The sequence below is a fragment of the Caretta caretta genome, chromosome 8, assembly GCF_965140235.1.
Source record: "Caretta caretta isolate rCarCar2 chromosome 8, rCarCar1.hap1, whole genome shotgun sequence".
NCBI lineage: Eukaryota > Metazoa > Chordata > Testudines > Cheloniidae > Caretta > Caretta caretta.
Window position 1 is genome coordinate 25,665,262 of NC_134213.1, and position 19,492 is coordinate 25,684,753.

Here is a 19,492-nt window from a genome sequence, read left to right on the forward strand (position 1 = left end):
CCTGACCTTAAAAACTTCTAAGGAAGGAGATTCCACCATCTCCCTAGGTAATGCATTCCAGTGTTTCACCATCCTCCTAGTGAAAAAGTTTTTCCTAATATCCAACCTAAACCTCCCCCACTGCAATTTGAGACCATTACTCCTCATTCTGTCATCTGGTACCACTGAGAACAGTCTAGAGCCATCCTCTTTGGAACCCCCTTTCAGGTAGTTGAAAGCAGCTATCAAATCCCTCCTCATTCTTCTCTTCCGCAGACTAAACAATCCCAGTTCCCTCTCCCCTAATCATTTTTGTTGCCCTCCACTGGACTCTCTCTCCAATTTGTCAACATCCTTCTTGTAGTGTGGGGCCCAAAACTGGACGCAGTACTCCAGATGAGGCCACACCAATGTCGAATAGAGGGGAACAATCACATCCCTCGATCTGCTGGCAATGTTTCTACTAATGCAGCCCAATATGCCATTGATCTTCTTGGCAACAACGGCACACTGTTGACTCACATCCAGCTTCTCGTCCACTGTAACCCCTAGGTCCTTCTCTGCAGAACTGCTGCCTAGCCATTCAGTCCCTAGTCTGTAGCGGTGCGTGAGACACTTACAGTCCTAAGTGCAGGACTCTGTACTTGTCCTTGTTGAACCTCATCAGATTTTTTTTGGCCTAATCCTCTAATTTGTCTAGGTCCCTCTGTATCCTATCCCTACCCTCCAGCGTATCTACCTCTCCTCCCAATTTAGTGTCATCTGCAAAGAATGCTATTCATATTTTTACCCCACTGCACTGAGAAGTTAAAGGACATCTGATCTACTTCTCATGTTTTATTTAAAGAAAGAAAATAGGTATAGGAAATTTAGAAAAATCATACTATTGTTGGATGATTTTTATACCATTTTTAAACTATTAGTTTTTCATAGGTCTAAGGATATGTGCTTTGTAAAGCACAAGAGTTTTACTTATATGTGTAAGCAGACCTTCTGAGAGCTACAAATATCATATCCTAAAAGAGAGACAAGAAGATGACCACAGTTACATACATGTCTTGCAGGACTTCAAAGGAGTAATGCCTTCGAAATTTTCAGGCTTTGTATCAGCTGGAGTTCTTTGAAGTGATGTGTCTCTCCTTGTGCAGCACAGGCTCAGATCTAAGAATTAATAAAGCAGGATGACTTGTGACCATAAAGCATTTGTGATTTTAGTTTGAAAAGTAATTACAGATTGTAGAGAGAATGTAAAATCTAAGGCAGAGGTGGTATTTTTAGGCACAACTGGTGCCTAACTCAATATTGCACCATTAGTTCTTGAGCAGATGTTTCCACTGAAATCCTTGAGAAATTCTGTTTAACAGCTCATGGTATAAAATGGCCTATAATCATTCATAACACTGCAAAGTGAGTGAAAAGTATATATCAAATGCTACTACTGATCCGATGGAGTACTATGATTTGCTAACATTTTTACACCCATTTTGCACTGGTGTAAATGACTACACAAGACACTGAAAAAGAAAACAGGGTTTGCATCTTTATTTCTTAAAAATTCACCTGGGCTGCTTATTCCCTACTGAAAATAATTATTGCCTGTATGTAACACCAAAATCTGTTCCTCAGACTTAACGGAATTTAAAAGGCATATGGACCCTTCTGCACTGGGGGAATTTCAGCCAGAAGTAACACATTCCTTAGGCTTTTGGACTCTTTCAAAGTTCATAGCAGCATGGTGAGTATTTTGGACCTCTGATATTATGTATCCAAAAGCAATCAGTCCAGTAGTTGTTATGAAAGCATGTTCCATGCCTATTATGCAACCAGTCAGTAGCATTCTCCCTCAAAAATATTAACTTTAGTAAGCAACATTCTTGACTGTGGAAGGAAATATATATTTTCTTTTTAGCTTGCTTGTTTGTAGGGATAGAAATACAAGGAATACAAGTGTTGGGTCGAGCATATATTTACTGTGGCCCATGGTGAAATGGTTTAATATAAATAACTAATAAATTAAACTACATCTATTTGTTTGCAACATATGGTTCAGACCATATTTTTAAAGCCAGCATCAGGCTGTTTCTCCCTCTGGTTCCCTCGGCTCTGGAGGGTAGGGGATGTGAGTGTCTGGGCTGAGGAGGGGGCAGCAGCTGGACTCTGGGAGGGGCAGGATGTGAGTGTCTGGGCCGGGGGGGCAGAGAAACAGGATCTGGGTTGTTTTAGGGGTTTCCTTTACCCTCTACTCCTGGGGGAATTTTTTTGTGTGTCTTTATGATTACAGACATACTTGTTGACAGGTACTTTGAAATAAATTACCAAAATAATTGAAACTGGCATGATTATATAGTGTTATTGTGACAAATAGAATTCACAGAATTTTAAAATATTGTGCGCAGAATTTTTAATATTTTGGTGCAGAATTCCCCCAGGAATAAAACACTTTATTAAGTATCATTGTTCTTTTTATTTATTAACTTACCTTTTGGCAAGAAGTAAAACACTGAAAGAAATAGAGATGACAAGATTGCATTCTATACCCACCCCCTTCATGTGTATGTGTGCACAATCCCCTTTAGAGTTAATGGGAGTGTATATCTCACACTCCCATTAACTCTAAAGGGGATTGTACACATGCAAGATGTCAACCACAAACATACAAGGGGCCAATAACTTCAGTTAAGTAAAGGTTAAACACTTAAATTTAGCTAAGAGTACATCGAGAGATATTCATCCTCTATACACAAATCAGAGAATATGCAAAATGTGGATAAATTACTTTTTAAAATATATATAATATTTCGCAAGCTTGCTTATGTCTTTCTGAACTCAGAGGCCAGGTCATAAGTAGCTGTTTTCAGATTTCTGCTTAGATGAAACAATGGGCAAGTAATAATTTCCTTTAGTGTACAATTTAAACTGAATTTCTGCTAGCAAGTCTCATGTACTTAAAGCATTTTGAATCAACAAAAAAGAGGGACAACAAAAAAGATCAATAAATTGTACAACAGATAGCCTCCCTGCTTCACAGTTACATTGCTCAGAAGATGAAACTAAATGAAAATATTTCAGTTCTCCTTGCATTCATTTGTTGTACATGAATAAGAAAATACTGCAATCACATATAAATATATGGCCATCAACGGAAGCAAGCATTCCAGGACTGTATTCTTTCTTTTGATGAGCTTGGAAAGCAGACTGAAACAAATCCAGTTAAAGTATCTTGAAGCAAAGGAGAACTTTTTGGACTGCGTTAGTTTAAGCACTGTTCTGTAATATTCCAGGAAGGGAAAAAATGCAATTCTTCATTACTATTATTTTTGTCATTCTTCTCAACTTCAGTTTCCTTACTGGGTATCAGACAATAAGGCCCCGATCATGCAATGACATGTCTGCAGGCAAATTTCTGTGTGCAGGATAATTTCAATAAACTGTATACCTACGGTCAGGAAATGATTATTTGACCATATATTTCAGTGGGGCTGTAACTGGGCAAAGGATTCTCCCTGTGTGCCTTTCATTGTAGGATCAGTCCTTAGACAGAATACGCTACTTTTAAATAAAAGTCTAACTATCCTTCAGTGAAGGGTCAGCAGGCAGACCAAAGAGACCCTTTTTCCATGAGATATCTTCATTTTCAAGTTAATACAACAGCAAATTTGGATTTAGGTTGAAAATACTGTTTACATTTAAGCCTCCTTAAAACTGGTGCGCCATCAGGAAACAAAATGTTTCTAGAGAACCTTGAGTCATCTTTAGCCACAAACAAGAACATAATTTAATGAGTTGGAAATCCTTCATCTGTATATTTGCAAGTTCTTAATATTAGACCCTTAGAAATCAGTGGTGATATGTAATTAATTTGTTTGAGGTTTAAAACCATTTAGAGACAGTTCAATATTGCGTGAGTTGAGCTAGGGTCGAATGGGAGTTATAATTCTGGTGACAGCTGACAATACTCTCCAGAACAGTCCCTCAAAATTCTCTTTTTCGTTCGCATCAGTTTTTCATGACCTGTGATCTTGCCTTAGTTTCTATAACTCATGAAAAAAACATCTCCATTTTATTTGTAACAAGATGTACCAAGATGCATACAACCAACTTAAAGGTTACATCAGGGTTCCCTTGCCAATGAATACTGACTATGTGATACAAATATAGCAGCTGACAGTGTTATCCTTTTAAAGAATTTACAACTTTTTAGTAAAGTGAAAAGGAGTTGACATGCAGCTGAAGTAACAGAAACAGCTGCTTCTGGTATCATTAAATGTTAACTTTATATTCAATAGTAGAGAGCAGAAGGTTATCAGCACCAAAGGGATGGTGGGTGTGATTCTGCCTGCCTCTCAAATTAAACTTTCTATAATATGCTTTTTGCCTTTCCAGGGAAAAATAATATCCAACATCTCATTTTCTGCCATACCTCAGTGTCAACAATAATATTTTAATAGTTTGAAGAACAACTTTAACTTCATTAAATTGAAACTGGGCCAGCAACATATCACCATGCCATAACATTGTATGAGACTTTTATGAAACTTCATCACTCTACATCATAATGTAGTGATCTTTTTCAGTGATGTGTGTTGTATCACAGCATAACGTAGTCACAATGTCATGACACAGATTAGCTCATCCTGTAAAATTAAACTCAAAAAAATCATTCCTCAGTTAATTAGTGCACTGTACATACAGTAATAGCTAAAACCAAGTAAGTTAAGACTGCAACTTTTGCCTTAACTCTGAAACGAGTCTTGTAGTATTAGTGATTTTATACTGGTAATAACTCTTTCTGCGGATTATCTACAGTAAAAAATGTCATTGAATCAACATTAAGGTATATTCTGATGTTGTTGCGTGAAATTCACCCCCATGCAAAAGACCAAGGTAAGGCCTATGTGCTGTTGTGTCCGATTTAAATCCAGCCTTGAAGACTCAAATGTTGTGCTGGTCTTCTTCTGACCCTTCATGCATTATACCAATCTATCAGTTTTATCAATATCAATGACAAGTAGAGCTAGGTGAAATTTTTCAAGTGGCATTGCCTCCCATATAACCAGTGGTACAGGCACTCCACTGGAATGTGGGAATATTGGGTTTAATTATTCCTTCTGCATGATGTGATGCAGGTATTTAAACTTGTGTTTTTCACATTGCAAAAGAATGCCCTAATCCCTGGGCTGTAGCATAGTCTGGGATGGTCTCCCTCCGTGTCTCTTATTAAAGGTGTTCCATTTTGGGTGTTAGGGCAGTCATCTGGAAGGTAGGAGACCCAAATTAATGTCCCTGCTGCAATTACTATTTAATTATACACAGTGGAACAGTGTCCATAGGCGAGATTGAGAGAAACCTGGTCCAGAATATTGCCTAGCCTAGAGGCTAGAACACTCATATGAAAGATGGGAAACCCAAATTCAAATCTCCACTCTACATCAGGCAGAGGAAGGAATTGAACCCAAGTCTCTCGCATCTCAAGCGAGTGCCCTAAACACTGGGGTAAAGATTACAAAGGAAGCATCACCACAATCACTTCCTTCTCCTCCTCCAGATGAATTACATTTCTTTTTCAAATTTTCAGAGCTTCCAGTAAACTGAAAAATCAGTTATTCACCTAGATCTAAACAGGAGTAACACACTAGAACATAACCCAACTGTTTTCATTCTATAACATTTTGATATTTGAGAGACTGTATACAATGTGGTTTGCTAAGAATAAAATAGTATATGTTCTACACATATTCAAGTCATTCTTGAGGAAGTTGACTACCTCTTTCTCTCTTTGAACTCACAAGATGATGAATAAAATATCAGAAATTGTACAAAAATGACGGTTGCATAGTAGACCTTAAACAGGGAAGTTATCCTGGGATCAAAATTCACTTTTGAAATGATGCAAACATATCACTTCACAGAAGCTTAACTCATTGACTGTTCACTATAGCTGTTATTATATCAAAATACATAATCTTCTCTAAAACCTTGTACAATAGATTTCACTCTTACCCTACTCCCACAGACTAACCCCTCATAACTTTCCTTCAGGCATTCCAGATACTGTATCAGAGAAATGGGGCTTGAGAAACTTGTTTGGTCTTTAGAGTAACAGCCGTGTTAGTCTGTATTCGCAAAAAGAAAAGGAGTACTTGTGGCACCTTAGAGACTAACCAATTTATTTGAGCATAAACTTTCGTGAGCTACAGTCACTTCATCGGATGCATACTATGGAAAGTGTAGAAGATCTTATTATATACACACAAAGCATGAAAAAATACCTCCTCCCACCCCACTCTCCTGCTGGTAATAGCTTATCTAAAGTGATCACTCTCCTTACGTTGTGTATGATAATCAAGGTGGGCCATTTCCAGCACAAATCCAGGGTTTAACAAGAACGTCTGGGGTGGAGTGGGGGTAGGAAAAAACAAGGGGAAATAGGCTACCTTCCATAATGAAAAAAGAAAAGGAGTACTTGTGGCACCTTAGAGACTAACCAATTTATTTGAGCATAAGCTTTTGTGAGCTACAGCTCACTTCATCGGATGTGTTCATCGGACATCCGACGAAGTGAGCTGTAGCTCACGAAAGCTTATGCTCAAATAAATTGGTTAGTCTCTAAGGTGCCACAAGTACTCCTTTTCTTTTTGCGAATACAGACTAACACGGCTGTTACTCTGAAACTTGCATAACGACTAAGCCAATCCCAGTCTCTATTCAAGCCTAAGTTAATTGTATCCAATTTGCAAATGAATTCCAATTCAGCAGTTTCTCGCTGGAGTCTGGATTTGAACTTTTTTTGTTGTAATATAGTGACTTTCATGTCTGTAATCGCGTGACCAGAGAGATTGAAGTGTTCTCCGACTGGTTTATGAATGTTATAATTCTTGACATCTGATTTGTGTCCATTTACTCTTTTACGTAGAGACTGTCCAGTGTGACCAATGTACATGGCAGAGGGGCATTGCTGGAGCATGATGGCATATATCACATTGGTGGATGTGCAGGTGAATGAGCCTCTGATAGTGTGGCTGATGTTTTTAGGCCCTGTGATGGTGTCCCCCGAATAGATATGTGGGCACAGTTGGCAACGGGCTTTGTTGCAAGGATAGGTTCCTGGGTTAGTGGTTCTGTTGTGTGGTATATCGTTGCTGGTGAGTATTTGCTTCAGGTTATGGGGCTGTCAGTAGGCAAGGACTGGCCTGTTTCCCAAGATTTGTGAGAGTGTTGGGTCATCCTTCAGGATAGGTTGTAGATCCTTAATAATGTGTTGGAGGGGTTTTAGTTGGGGGCTGAAGGTGAGGGCTAGTGGCGTTCTGTTATTTTCTTTGTTAGGCCTGTCCTGTAGTAGGTGACTTCTGGGAACTCTTCTATCAATCTGTTTCTTCACTTTCGCAGATGGGTATTGTAGTTGTAAGAATGCTTGATAGAGATCTTGTAGGTGTCTGTCTCTGTCTGAGGGGTTGGAGCAAATGCAGTTGTATCGCAGAGCTTGGCTGTAGACGATGGATCGTGTGGTGTGGTCAGGGTGAAAGCTGGAGGCATGTAGGTAGGAATAGCGGTCAGTAGGTTTCTGGTATAGGGTGGTGTTTATGTGACCATCGCTTATCAGCACCGTAGTGTCCAGGAAGTGGATCTCTTGTGTGGACTGGACCAGGCTGAGGTTGATGGTGGGATGGAAATTGTTGAAATCATGGTGGAATTCCTCAAGGGCTTCTTTTCCGTTGGTCCAGATGATGAAGATGTCATCAATATAGCGCAAGTAGAGTAGGGGTGTTAGGGGACGAGAGCTGAGGAAGCGTTGTTCTAAATCAGCCATAAAAATGTTGGCATACTGTGGGGCCGTGCGGGTACCCATAGCAGTGCCGCTGATCTGAAGGTATACATTGTCCCCGCATGTAAAATAGTTATGGATAAGGACAAAGTCACAAAGTTCAGCCACCAGGTTAGCCGTGACATTATCGGGGATAGTGTTCTTGACGGCTTTTAGTCCATCTTTGTGTGGAATGTTGGTGTAGAGGGCTTCTACATCCATAGTGGCCAGGATGGTGTTATCAGGAAGATCACTGATGGATTGTAGTTTCCTCAGGAAGTCAGTGGTGTCTCGAAGGTAGCTGGGAGTGCTGGTAGCGTAGGGCCTGAGGAGGGAGTCTACATAGCCAGACAATCCTGCTGTCAGGGTGCCAATGCCTGAGATGATGGGGCACCCAGGATTTCCAGGTTTATGGATCTTGGGTAGTAGATAGAATATCCCAGGTCGGGGTTCCAGGGGTGTGTCTGTGCGGATTTGATATCACAGGGCCTAATAACATCAGCCACACTATCAGAGGCTCGTTCACCTGCACATCCACCAATGTGATATATGCCATCATGCTCCAGCAATGCCCCTCTGCCATGTACATTGGTCACACTGGACAGTCTCTACGTAAAAGAGTAAATGGACACAAATCAGATGTCAAGAATTATAACATTCATAAACCAGTCGGAGAACACTTCAATCTCTCTGGTCACGCGATTACAGACATGAAAGTCACTATTTTACAACAAAAAAAGTTCAAATCCAGACTCCAGCGAGAAACTGCTGAATTGGAATTCATTTGCAAATTGGATACAATTAACTTAGGCTTGAATAGAGACTGGGAGTGGCTTAGTCATTATGCAAGGTAGCCTATTTCCCCTTGTTTTTTCCTCCCCCCCCCCCCCCCGACGTCCTTGTTAAACCCTGGATTTGTGCTGGAAATGGCCCAACTTGATTATCATACACATTGTAAGTAGAATGATCACTTTAGATAAGCTATTACCAGCAGGAGAGTGGGGTGGGAGGAGGTATTTTTTCATGCTTTGTGTGTATATAATAAGATCTTCTACACTTTCCACAGTATGCATCCGATGAAGTGAGCTGTAGCTCACAAAAGCTTATGCTCAAATAAATTGGTTAGTCTCTAAGGTGCCACAAGTACTCCTTTTCTTTTTGTTTGGTCTTTTTGGTTCATCATCAAAGACTTAACACACTGATCCCAAAGCTTCCATACATTTGACATTGTTAAAACAAGAGTGAGAAAGCAGGTTAACGTCACAAGAAAATGACATGGGCACTATAAACTGAAGGCATTAAAAGCATTGTCGCACACCAAATATAGAAGCACTCTAATATAATTAGTGCACATTTTCTCCAGGTAAAATTCAGTTAATGTGCCATAGTTACAATCCACTGGTTCAACCTGAGATTCTGAAAGCTACTGTTGACCTGTCTGTGTCACTAATACTAACCTATCTCAGTTTTGCAGTGTAAATTATCTTTAGCTTGAAAAAAGAGAAGAAAAAGAAAAAACAGCCTCATGAAACTTTTTCTAATGAACTAATATCTAAGAGCCTGTTAATGTCACTAAACAATTGCTAATCTGGGTAATAGATATTTTGAGCCATATCATCCTTACAATGGCAGTGGAATACTGGAATATCCACTGGATCAGATCCAGTGATGCTCATATTACAGTTGTACTGATTTCAATAAATTGTTCAGTGAGGGAGAGAGGAGGAGGAGGAGGAAGATGGAGGAAAGAAGAAAGGAGAGACATATCTTCTAGAAAGGCATCCAGTCATGTTCTGGTGATATTAAACAGTGGAGAATACATCACTTCCCTTAGTAGTTTGTTCCAGTGGTTTACAATCTAGTGAGATGTTAGGAATGAAGCATTTGCCCCCTGGATCAGTCCGTTGGTTTGTCAAATACAATATACTATCTTTACCAGCAGACAATAGCTGAAGCTTCAGTGAAGGTAAACCCCCATAATGCATCTTTCTCAGTTATACAGAGCTGTATTTGGGAAGTGGATGGGGGTTTTGTTTTGATCCTTGCAGCAACTATGTGAACTGCTGAACCAGGGAAATAAAGCTGGGGCAAGGGAACTTTGGGAAACACTCCTGGCATGCAATTTCTCAAGCAAGGAAGGGGCTTGACCCTGAAAGCCAATGAGCATCCTTGACTCCCACTAACTTCAGTGGGAGTTGAAGACACTGAGAACCATTCAGGATTGTGTCCATTGATCAGGTTTTTAAAGGGGCAAAGTTAATGAAAGTCAAGGAGGAATTATAAAGTACGGGGGTGGGGGAAGACTGACATTTCAGAGAGACAGCATGAAAATGAACTCAGCTGATAAAAGTCTGCATAAAGCTAAGTAATAGTAGGACAACCTTGTAATAACCAGAGAAATCACTAGGGATGGAGGAAGTGGTATGCCATGCCATATTACCTCACAGAAATTTAATGTGACTATTAATATTTATTGTGAAATTGCATCTAGAGGTCTCAATCAGCACCTTAATGTGCAAGACCCTGTATACACATATGGTAAAAAGACATTCCTGACCCCCAGCAGCATACAAGTGAGAACCATATTCTGCAATAGGGCTCTGCATGGACACAGCAGTCTAGCCATGCACTACATGTTTCAGAACCAGGGCTTAGTTATACAAGAGACATCATGCAGAGACAACAGATAAATATGAGGAACAGCAGGAGAACATTCACTCAGACAGGGACCATACACCTGAAACGTGCTTGGTATGAGACAAAAATATTAACTTTTGCAAATATATATTAATCCCTTTTTAACAATTATAACGATAATTTACATAGTAGAACAGAGATATGGGATATACTTATGCTTTCCAGACCAAGCTATAATATAATTCAAGATATAAGAAAGCTGTTTAGGGCAGCTGGAATATAATCTGAACAGAAATAAATCCATTAATCATAGTAAGTATGTCATTAAAACAGATTATTACAACAAGTGCCTCTGTCTATGTGAATTGCTCAGAAGGTTGATCTGAGGAAATTGTTTCACTTGTTACTGTTTCATCTGTTGCCTGAGTTGCTAAAAGCAGAGGTATTACAAGGGAATCATGAATAAATACATCTGAAGCTATTTGATTTGAAGATTGAAACTTTAAAAATGTCTGATTTTCTGGCAAGATGGTATATTTAATTACTTCTTTAATACTCAAAGTGCTGCTGCTTTTCCTGAATTGTTAAATTTCCTACTTTAGAATAGTATCTACATATACTGGAAATAAGGGGTAGATGTGTAACTGTAATTTATGTAAGCAGAGTCAGGATGAGCTCTACTCTGACATCCGGTGGTGAGTCATGATGGGTTGTGGAAAAGAACTTCAGGGGCTGATCTCATTTGCTTAGGCACACCCACCTTGCCTAGCTGGTCACTTTGGCTGCTGAAGGATCCCCAATTTCTCTGTTATTGGGGCAGGAATAAACTGTTATTATCCTGATTATGTGAATCAAGGACAGTGGAACTGTTCTTGGCCTTTTGTTATGATGGAGGGACTCACCATCAACTAAGCAGCACTTCTAGCGAGGATCATGGGTTCCAAAACCCAGTGAATAGAGAGAGGCTGGGGACAGGCATTAATACTTGGCGTTATGGGCCTCCTGGTGAGGGCCTTACATGCTAATTACACTTCCTCCTCTCTCCACTGTGGCATATCAGAGTTAATTTTGATTCCATTGGGAGTCTAGTTACAGGCTGCTGGGTCAATGGTGCACCAGCACTGAGGCTCCCCTACTACAGGCTGAAATCACAAAAGAGCTAAACTTACTAAGAGCTGAAATCACTGAGTGTTGTGTTAAGTAGTGGGGGAGCCTGAAGATATATTGCAGAGCAGTTTGCAGGATGGCTGGCAGAGCAGAGCGGCTGGTGGAGCACAGCAGTTTTTCGGATGCCTGGAGCAGCTCATGGGGGCGGCTGGCAGAGCGGAGCGATTCATGGGATGGCTGGTGAAGCGGAGCCCCATGGAGAGGTGGGGCAATCAGCTTTGGATCACATAAGGTGCCCCTTAACCCCCGCTCATCTCTACCCAGGTTGAGAGGTAAAACTCTGCAGATAAACTTTTGAACTCAGGGACTGCCCTGACCAGGGACAGAGACTTTTGGGTTGTTGGACTTTTGGGACTTTGGGTGATTTTGGGTTGCTGGACTCAAGAACCAAAGCAACAGGAGAAATGCTGGGCAGTGATTTAATTACTGTGGTGTTGACTGGTCTCATCAGGAGGACCTAAGGTCCTCTTGGTATTTTCATTGTCAACACAGATAAGGAATTCCATCAACTCTCATCAGTTAAGATTTCACCCTTGGCTTAAATTTACTTCTAACCCCATTATCGTCCTTAACATTCTGCACTATAGGGGGTCTAAACCATTCATGCAGATTTAATTTATGGCCATTTAAACTGTGTCAGAAAGTTAATAAGTTAGGAATAATGCATGTATTTCTTACTGAGTTTAATCAGTGTCTGTTAATGTGTGTGTTATTTTTGCCTTTTTGTTATTTGTGCATTCTGATTTAGAATGAAGCTTTCACTGACTGCAAAGAAACTCACCTACCTCATCATATCTGAGAATAGAAACCTGACTAACTTCTATCTGAAATATATTTCCCCAATTTGGGGCATTTAATTTGGATTAATTCTGTCAAGATGCACAGTAATGGGTGGTAAGCAGACAGTTGACCAATGGACCCACAAACCTAGAGAGTTTGAATTTAAAATGGGAGTCCTTGAAATAGCCATTGTGCATATTTTACATCAGTAGACTTTCTAAACAGAATTTTAGCTGCATTGTATTTTACTTTGAGATACCTATCATGCAATGATGGATCGCCACCATAAAACACGGTTTATCACTTTCTCAGGGTGATCTGAAATTACTCTTTTGGAATCCTCTAGATGCCATTTACTAACGGACTTTTCTGGGAAGGGTCAGGTGGATGTTTGCAAATAAAAGCAAAGCACCCACCCATGAGTTTCCTTGAAAGATAGCCATGTTTTAAGTAGCCAGCATTATGTGCTGGTTTGTTGTACACCATTCAGTCCCATTGAACTTCAGTTGGGCAAATTCTGTCTTTCAGGTAAAGACACTGAAACCAATGGAAACTGCTCCTATGTGTCAGAAAACAAATTTTCACCACAATTTAATATTAATAATTAATTGGTTTTTAACTAACAGTACAACCAAAGGGATTAAGAGTGGCACTATAGATTTTAAAAGGTAGATACCAATTATTTATTAAGAAGTTACTTATTGATATTAAACCAGTTTAATAGCCAGTAATAAAGAAGGACCCCAATCAAAACTGTAGAAAACATTACATGACCCACCAGAACATACCAATGGTCTATCTAGCCTGGTATCCTGGCTCCAGGCCCGTCCCTAGAGGGTATGGGACCCAGGGTGGAAGTGACAGATTCGCCTCTTCCAGGTCCGACTGCGCTGGCCAATCACACTGGCCTGTGAGGCCCCCAAAGTGCAGGGCCTGGAGTTGGGGGCGGGGGCAGGGTGGAAGTGATGGATTCCGCTCTTCCAGGACCAACCATGCCTGCCAATCATGCAGGCCTGTGGGGCCCCACAAACTGCAGGGCTTGGAGAGGTCACCCCAGTTTGCCCTATCCAGGGGACAGCTCTGCCTGGCTCTGGCAAAGACCAATTCTTGATGTTTTGAAGAGAAGGAAAATTCTCATTAGTTACATGAACAACCTGAGGACCAGATTGTGCCTGCCATTAATATGTACACAACAGAGATGAAAGAGCACAAGAAGCCTCTGACACACATGTGCCCCCTGCTCAAGAGTGGGGATCAGTTGAGCACAAGGATTGTGTGGAGCTAGCATCACTAGCCAGCCCAAAGAGGGCAGGGAAGGGATGGAGCCACGGAGAACTCAGGGTCTGGCCCTCCATTCTGGGATATGGCTTAGTATTGATGCAAAAGGAAGACAGCTGCTAATTGACTTAAGTTGTGAAGAACATTATCTTTGAAAATTCGTGGCAATCTGGGGATGTCCCGGATGATTGGGGAAAGGCAAATATAGTGCCCATATTTTAAAAGGGAAGAAAGAGAACCCGGGGAACTACAGACTAGTCAGCCTCACTTCAGTCCCTGGCAAAATCATGGAGCAGGTCCTCAAGGAATCCATTTTGAAGCACTTGGAGGAGAGGAAAGTGATCAGGAACAGTCAACATGGATTCACCAAGGGCAAGTCATGCCTGACCAACCTGATTGCCTTCTATGATGAGATAATTGGATATAGGGAAAGTGGGGGATGTGATATATCTTGACTTTAGCAAAGCTTTTTATACGCTCTCCCACAGTATTCTTTCCAGCAAGTTAAAGAAGTATGGATTGGATGAATGGACTACAAGGTCGATAGAAAGCTGGCTAGATTGTCGGGCTCAGTGGGTAGTGGTCAATGGCTCAATGTCTAGTTGGCAGCCGGTATCACGCGGAGTGCCCCAGGGGTCGGTCCTGGGGCCGGTTTTGTTCAACATCTTTATTAATGATCTGGATGATGGGATGAACTGCACCCTCAGCAAATTTGCAGATGACACCAAGTTGTGGGGAGAGGTAGATACACTGGAGGGTAGGGATAGGGTCCAGAGTGACCTACACAAATTGGAGGATTGGGCCAAAAGAAATCTGATGAGATTCATCAAGGACAAGTGCAGAGTTCTTCACTGAGCCCTGGTCTACACTAGGACTTTAGGTCGAATTTAGCAGCGTTAAATCGATGTAAACCTGCACCCGTCCACACAATGAAGCCCTTTATTTCGACTTAAAGGGCTCTTAAAATCGATTTCCTTACTCCACCCCGACAAGTGGATTAGCGCTTAAATCGACGTTGCCGGCTCGAATTTGGGGTACTGTGGACACAATTCGATGGTATTGGCCTCCGGGAGCTATCCCAGAGTGCTCCATTGTGACCGCTCTGGACAGCACTCTCAACTCAGATGCACTGGCCAGATAGACAGGAAAAGAACCGCGAACTTATGAATCTCATTTCCTGTTTGGCCAGTGTGGCAAGCTGCAGGTGACCATGCAGAGCTCATCAGCAGAGGTGACCATGATGGAGTCCCAGAATCGCAAAAGAGCTCCAGCATGGACCAAACGGGAGGTACAGGATCTGATCGCTGTTTGGGGAGAGGAATCCGTGCTATCAGAACTCCGTTCCAGTTTTCGAAATGCCAAAACCTTTGTCAAAATCTCCCAGGGCATGAAGGACAGAGGCCATAACAGGGACCCGAAGCAGTGCCGTGTGAAACTGAAGGAGCTGAGGCAAGCCTACCAGAAAACCAGAGAGGCGAACGGCCGCTCCGGGTCAGAGCCCCAAACATGCCGCTTCTATGATGAGCTGCATGCCATTTTAGGGGGTTCAGCCACCACTACCCCAGCCGTGTTGTTTGACTCTTTCAATGGAGATGGAGGCAATACGGAAGCAGGTTTTGGGGACGAAGAAGAAGATGATGATGAGGAGGAGGAGGTTGTAGATAGCTCACAGCAAGCAAGCGGAGAAACCAGTTTTCCCGACAGCCAGGAACAGTTTCTCACCCTGGACCTGGAGCCAGTACCCCCCGAACCCACCCAAGGCTGCCTCCTGGACCCAGCAGGCGGAGAAGGGACCTCTGGTGAGTGTACCTTTTAAAATACTATACATGGTTTAAAAGCAAGCATGTGAAAGGATACTTTGCCCTGGCATTCGCGGTTCTCCTAGATGTAGCCCTAAGGCCTTTGCAAAAGGTTTCTGGGGAGGGCAGCCTTATTGCGTTCTTCATGGTAGGACACTTTACCACTCCAGGCCAGTAACACGTACTCCGGAATCATTGTAGAACAAAGCATTGCAGTGTATGTTTGCTGGCATTCAAACAACATCCGTTCTTTATCTCTCTGTGTTATCCTCAGGAGAGTGAGATATAATTCATGGTCACCTGAAGAGTGCTTTTCTTCAGGGGACACTCAGAGGAGCCCATTCCTGCTGGGCTGTTTGCCTGTGGCTAAACAGAAATGTTCCCCGCTGTTAGCCACAGGGAGGGGGGAAGGTTGAGGGGGTAGTCACGCGGTGGGGGGAGGCAAAATGCGACCTTGTAACGAAAGCACATGTGCTATGTATGTAATGTTAACAGCAAGGTTTACCCTGAAAGAGTGTAGCCACTGTTTTATAAAATGTGTCTTTTTAAATACCGCTGTCCCTTTTTTTTTCTACACCAGCTGCATGTGTTTCAATGATCACAGGATCTTCTCCTTCCCAGAGGCTAGTGAAGCTTAGAAAGAAAAAAAAACGCACTCGCAATGAAATGTTCTCCGAGCTCATGCTGTCCTCCCACGCTGACAGAGCACAGACGAATGCGTGGAGGCAAATAATGTCAGAGTGCAGGAAAGCACAAAATGACCGGGAGGAGAGGTGGCAGGCTGAAGAGAGTAAGTGGCGGGCTGAAGAGAGTAAGTGGCGGGCTGAAGAGAGGGCTGAAGCTCAAATGTGGCGGCAGCGTGATGAGAGGAGGCAGGATTCAATGCTGAGGCTGCTGCAGGACCAAACCAGTATGCTCCAGTGTATGGTTGAGCTGCAACAAAGGCAGCTGGAGCACAGACTGCCACTGCAGCCCCTCTGTAACCAACCGCCCTCCTCCCCAAGTTCCATAGACTCCACACCCAGACGCCCAAGAATGCGGTGGGGGGGCCTCCGGCCAACCAGCCACTCCACCACAGAGGATTGCCCAAAAAAAAAGAAAGCTGTCATTCAATAAATTTTAAAGTTGTAAACTTTAAAATGCTGTGTGGCATTTTCCTTCCCTCCTCCACCACCCCTCCTGGGCTACCTTGGTAGTCATCCCCCTATTTGTGTGATGAATGAATAAAGAATGCATGAATGTGAAGCAACAATGACTTTATTGCCTCTGCAAGCGGTGATTGAAGGGAGGAGGGGCGGGTGGTTAGCTTACAGGGAAGTAGAGTGAACCAAGGGGCGGGGGGTTTCATCAAGGAGAAACAAACAGAACTTTCACACCGTAGCCTGGCCTGTCATGAAACTGGTTTTCAAAGCTTCTCTGATGCGTACCGCGCCCTCCTGTGCTCTTCTAACCGCCCTGGTGTCTGGCTGCGCGTAACCAGCAGCCAGGCGATTTGCCTCAACCTCCCACCCCGCCATAAACATCTCCCCCTTACTCTCACAGAGATTGTGGAGCACACAGCAAGCAGTAATAACAGTGGGAATATTGGTTTCGCTGAGGTCTAAGCGAGTCAGTAAACTGCGCCAGCGCGCCTTTAAACGTCCAAATGCACATTCTACCACCATTCTGCACTTGCTCAGCCTGTAGTTGAACAGCTCCTGACTACTGTCCAGGCTGCCTGTGTACGGCTTCACGAGCCATGGCATTAAGGGGTAGGCTGGGTCCCCAAGGATACCTATAGGCATTTCAACATCCCCAACAGTTATTTTCTGGTCTGGGAATAAAGTCCCTTCCTGCAGCTTTTGAAACAGACCAGAGTTCCTGAAGATGTGAGCATCATGCACCTTTCCCGGCCATCCCACGTTGATGTTGGTGAAACGTCCCTTGTGATCCACCAGAGCTTGCAGCACTATCGAAAAGTACCCCTTGCAGTTTATGTACTCGGCGGCTTGGTGCTCCGGTGCCAAGATAGGGATATGGGTTCCGTCTATGGCCCCACCACAGTTAGGGAATCCCATTGCAGCAAAGCCATCCAGTATGACCTGCATATTTCCCAGGGTCACTACCCTTGATATCAGCAGATCTTTGATTGCGTGGGCTACTTGCATCACAGCAGCCCCCACAGTAGATTTGCCCACTCCAAATTAATTCCCAACTGACCGGTAGCTGTCTGGCGTTGCAAGCTTCCACAGGGCTATCGCCACTCGCTTCTCAACTGTGAGGGCTGCTCTCATCTTAGTATTCATGCGCCTCAGGGCAGGGGAAAGCAAGTCACAAAGTTCCATGAAAGTGCCCTTACGCATGCGAAAGTTTCGCAGCCACTGGGAATCGTCCCAGACCCGCAACACTATGCGGTCCCACCAGTCTGTGCTTGTTTCCCGAGCCCAGAATCGGCGTTCCACAGCATGAACCTGCCCCATTAGCACCATGATGCATGCATTGGCAGGGCCCATGCTTTCAGAGAAATCTGTGTCCATGTCCTGATCACTCACGTGACCGCGCTGACGTCGCCTCCTCGCCCGGTATCGCTTTGCCAGGTTCCGGTGCTGCATATACTGCTGGATAATGCGTGTGGTGTTTAATGTGCTCCTAATTGCCAAAGTGAGCTGAACGGCCTCCATGCTTGCCTTGGTATGGCGTCCGCACAGAAAAAAGGCGCGGAACGATTGTCTGCCGTTGCTCTGACGGAGGGAGGGGCAACTGACGGGTTACAGGGTTGGCTTCAGGGAGCTAAAATCAACAAAGGGGGTGTCTTTACATCAAGGAGTATTTCAGGCAGGACTTCACAGAGGGTTCCAATAGGAAATGGTGCACCTAAGTTATCGTTCTTATTGGAACAGGAAGGTTAGCCTGGCCTCTGATTGATACATGGCTAGATTTATCTCGCTGCACCTTCTCTGTGAGTGACTGCAGTGTGACCTAGAAGAATGAGTCCCCTAGACGGGGGACGGGGGGAAGCAAATGAATACAGAACAAATCTCATCTATTTCTTGTTTTGATCCACTCCATCTATCTTTTACATCTTTGGCTGGCAGCAGACGGTGCAGAAGGACTGCATGCCATCCACATCTCATGGCTGCTCGGCAGAAGATGGTACAGTACGACTGCTAGCCATCCTCATCTCTTGCCTGCCTGGCAGAAGATGGTACAATACGACTGCTAGCAATCCTCATCTCCTGCCTGCCTGGCAGAAGATGGTACAGTACGACTGCTAGCAGTCCGTATCGCCTGTCCGCTCACCATAAGACGGTTCAATAGGACTGACTGCAGGACTAAAGAGAATGACCTGGTCAAGTCACTCCAAATTTAGTCCCTGTGCCCATGTCTGTCCAGGCGCTCCCAGCCGACGTGGCCAGGAGCACCTCGGACATGACGATGACGGCTACCAGTCGTACTGTACCGTCTGCTGCCACAAGGCAAGGGGTTGCTGCTACTGTGTAGCAATGCCGTACCGCGTCTGCCAGCACCCAGGAGTCATAGGGTGACGGTTACCTGAGCGGGCTCCATGCTTGCCGTGGTATGGCGTCTGCACAGGTAACTCAGGAAAAAAGGCGCGAAACGATTGTCTGCCCTTGCTTTCATGGAGGGAGGGAGGGAATGGGGGCCTGACGATATGTACCTAGAACCACCCGCGACAATGTTTTAGCCCCATCAGGCATTGGGATCTCAACCCAGAATTCCAATGGGCAGCGGAGACTGCGGGAACTGTGGGATAGCTACCCACAGTGCAACGCTCCGGAAGTCGACTCTAGCCTCGGTACTGTGGAAGCGCTCTGCCGAGTTAATGCACTTAATGCACTTAGAGCATTTTCTGTGGGGACACACACACTTGAATATATAAAACCGATTTCTAAAAAACCGACTTCTATAAATTCGACCTTATTCCGTAGTGTAGACATACCCTGAGGAAGGAAGAATCCCATGCACCGCTACAGGCTGGAAACCGACTGGCTAAGCAGCAGTTCTGCAGAAAAGAACCTGCGGATTACAGTGGACGAGAAGCTGGATATAA

At 43.5% G+C, this 19,492-nt stretch overlaps 1 long non-coding RNA gene across 1 annotated transcript in view; it reads right to left on the reverse strand.

Moving 5' to 3' along the window:
• The window catches only part of LOC125641834 (uncharacterized), a 63,828-nt gene that overhangs the window by 17,455 nt on the left and 26,881 nt on the right, over positions 1-19,492 (reverse strand). The window contains exon 2 of the long non-coding RNA XR_007358172.2: positions 1,033-1,140. This is a non-coding gene — a long non-coding RNA (uncharacterized LOC125641834). The remainder of the gene's footprint in view (positions 1-1,032; positions 1,141-19,492) is intronic.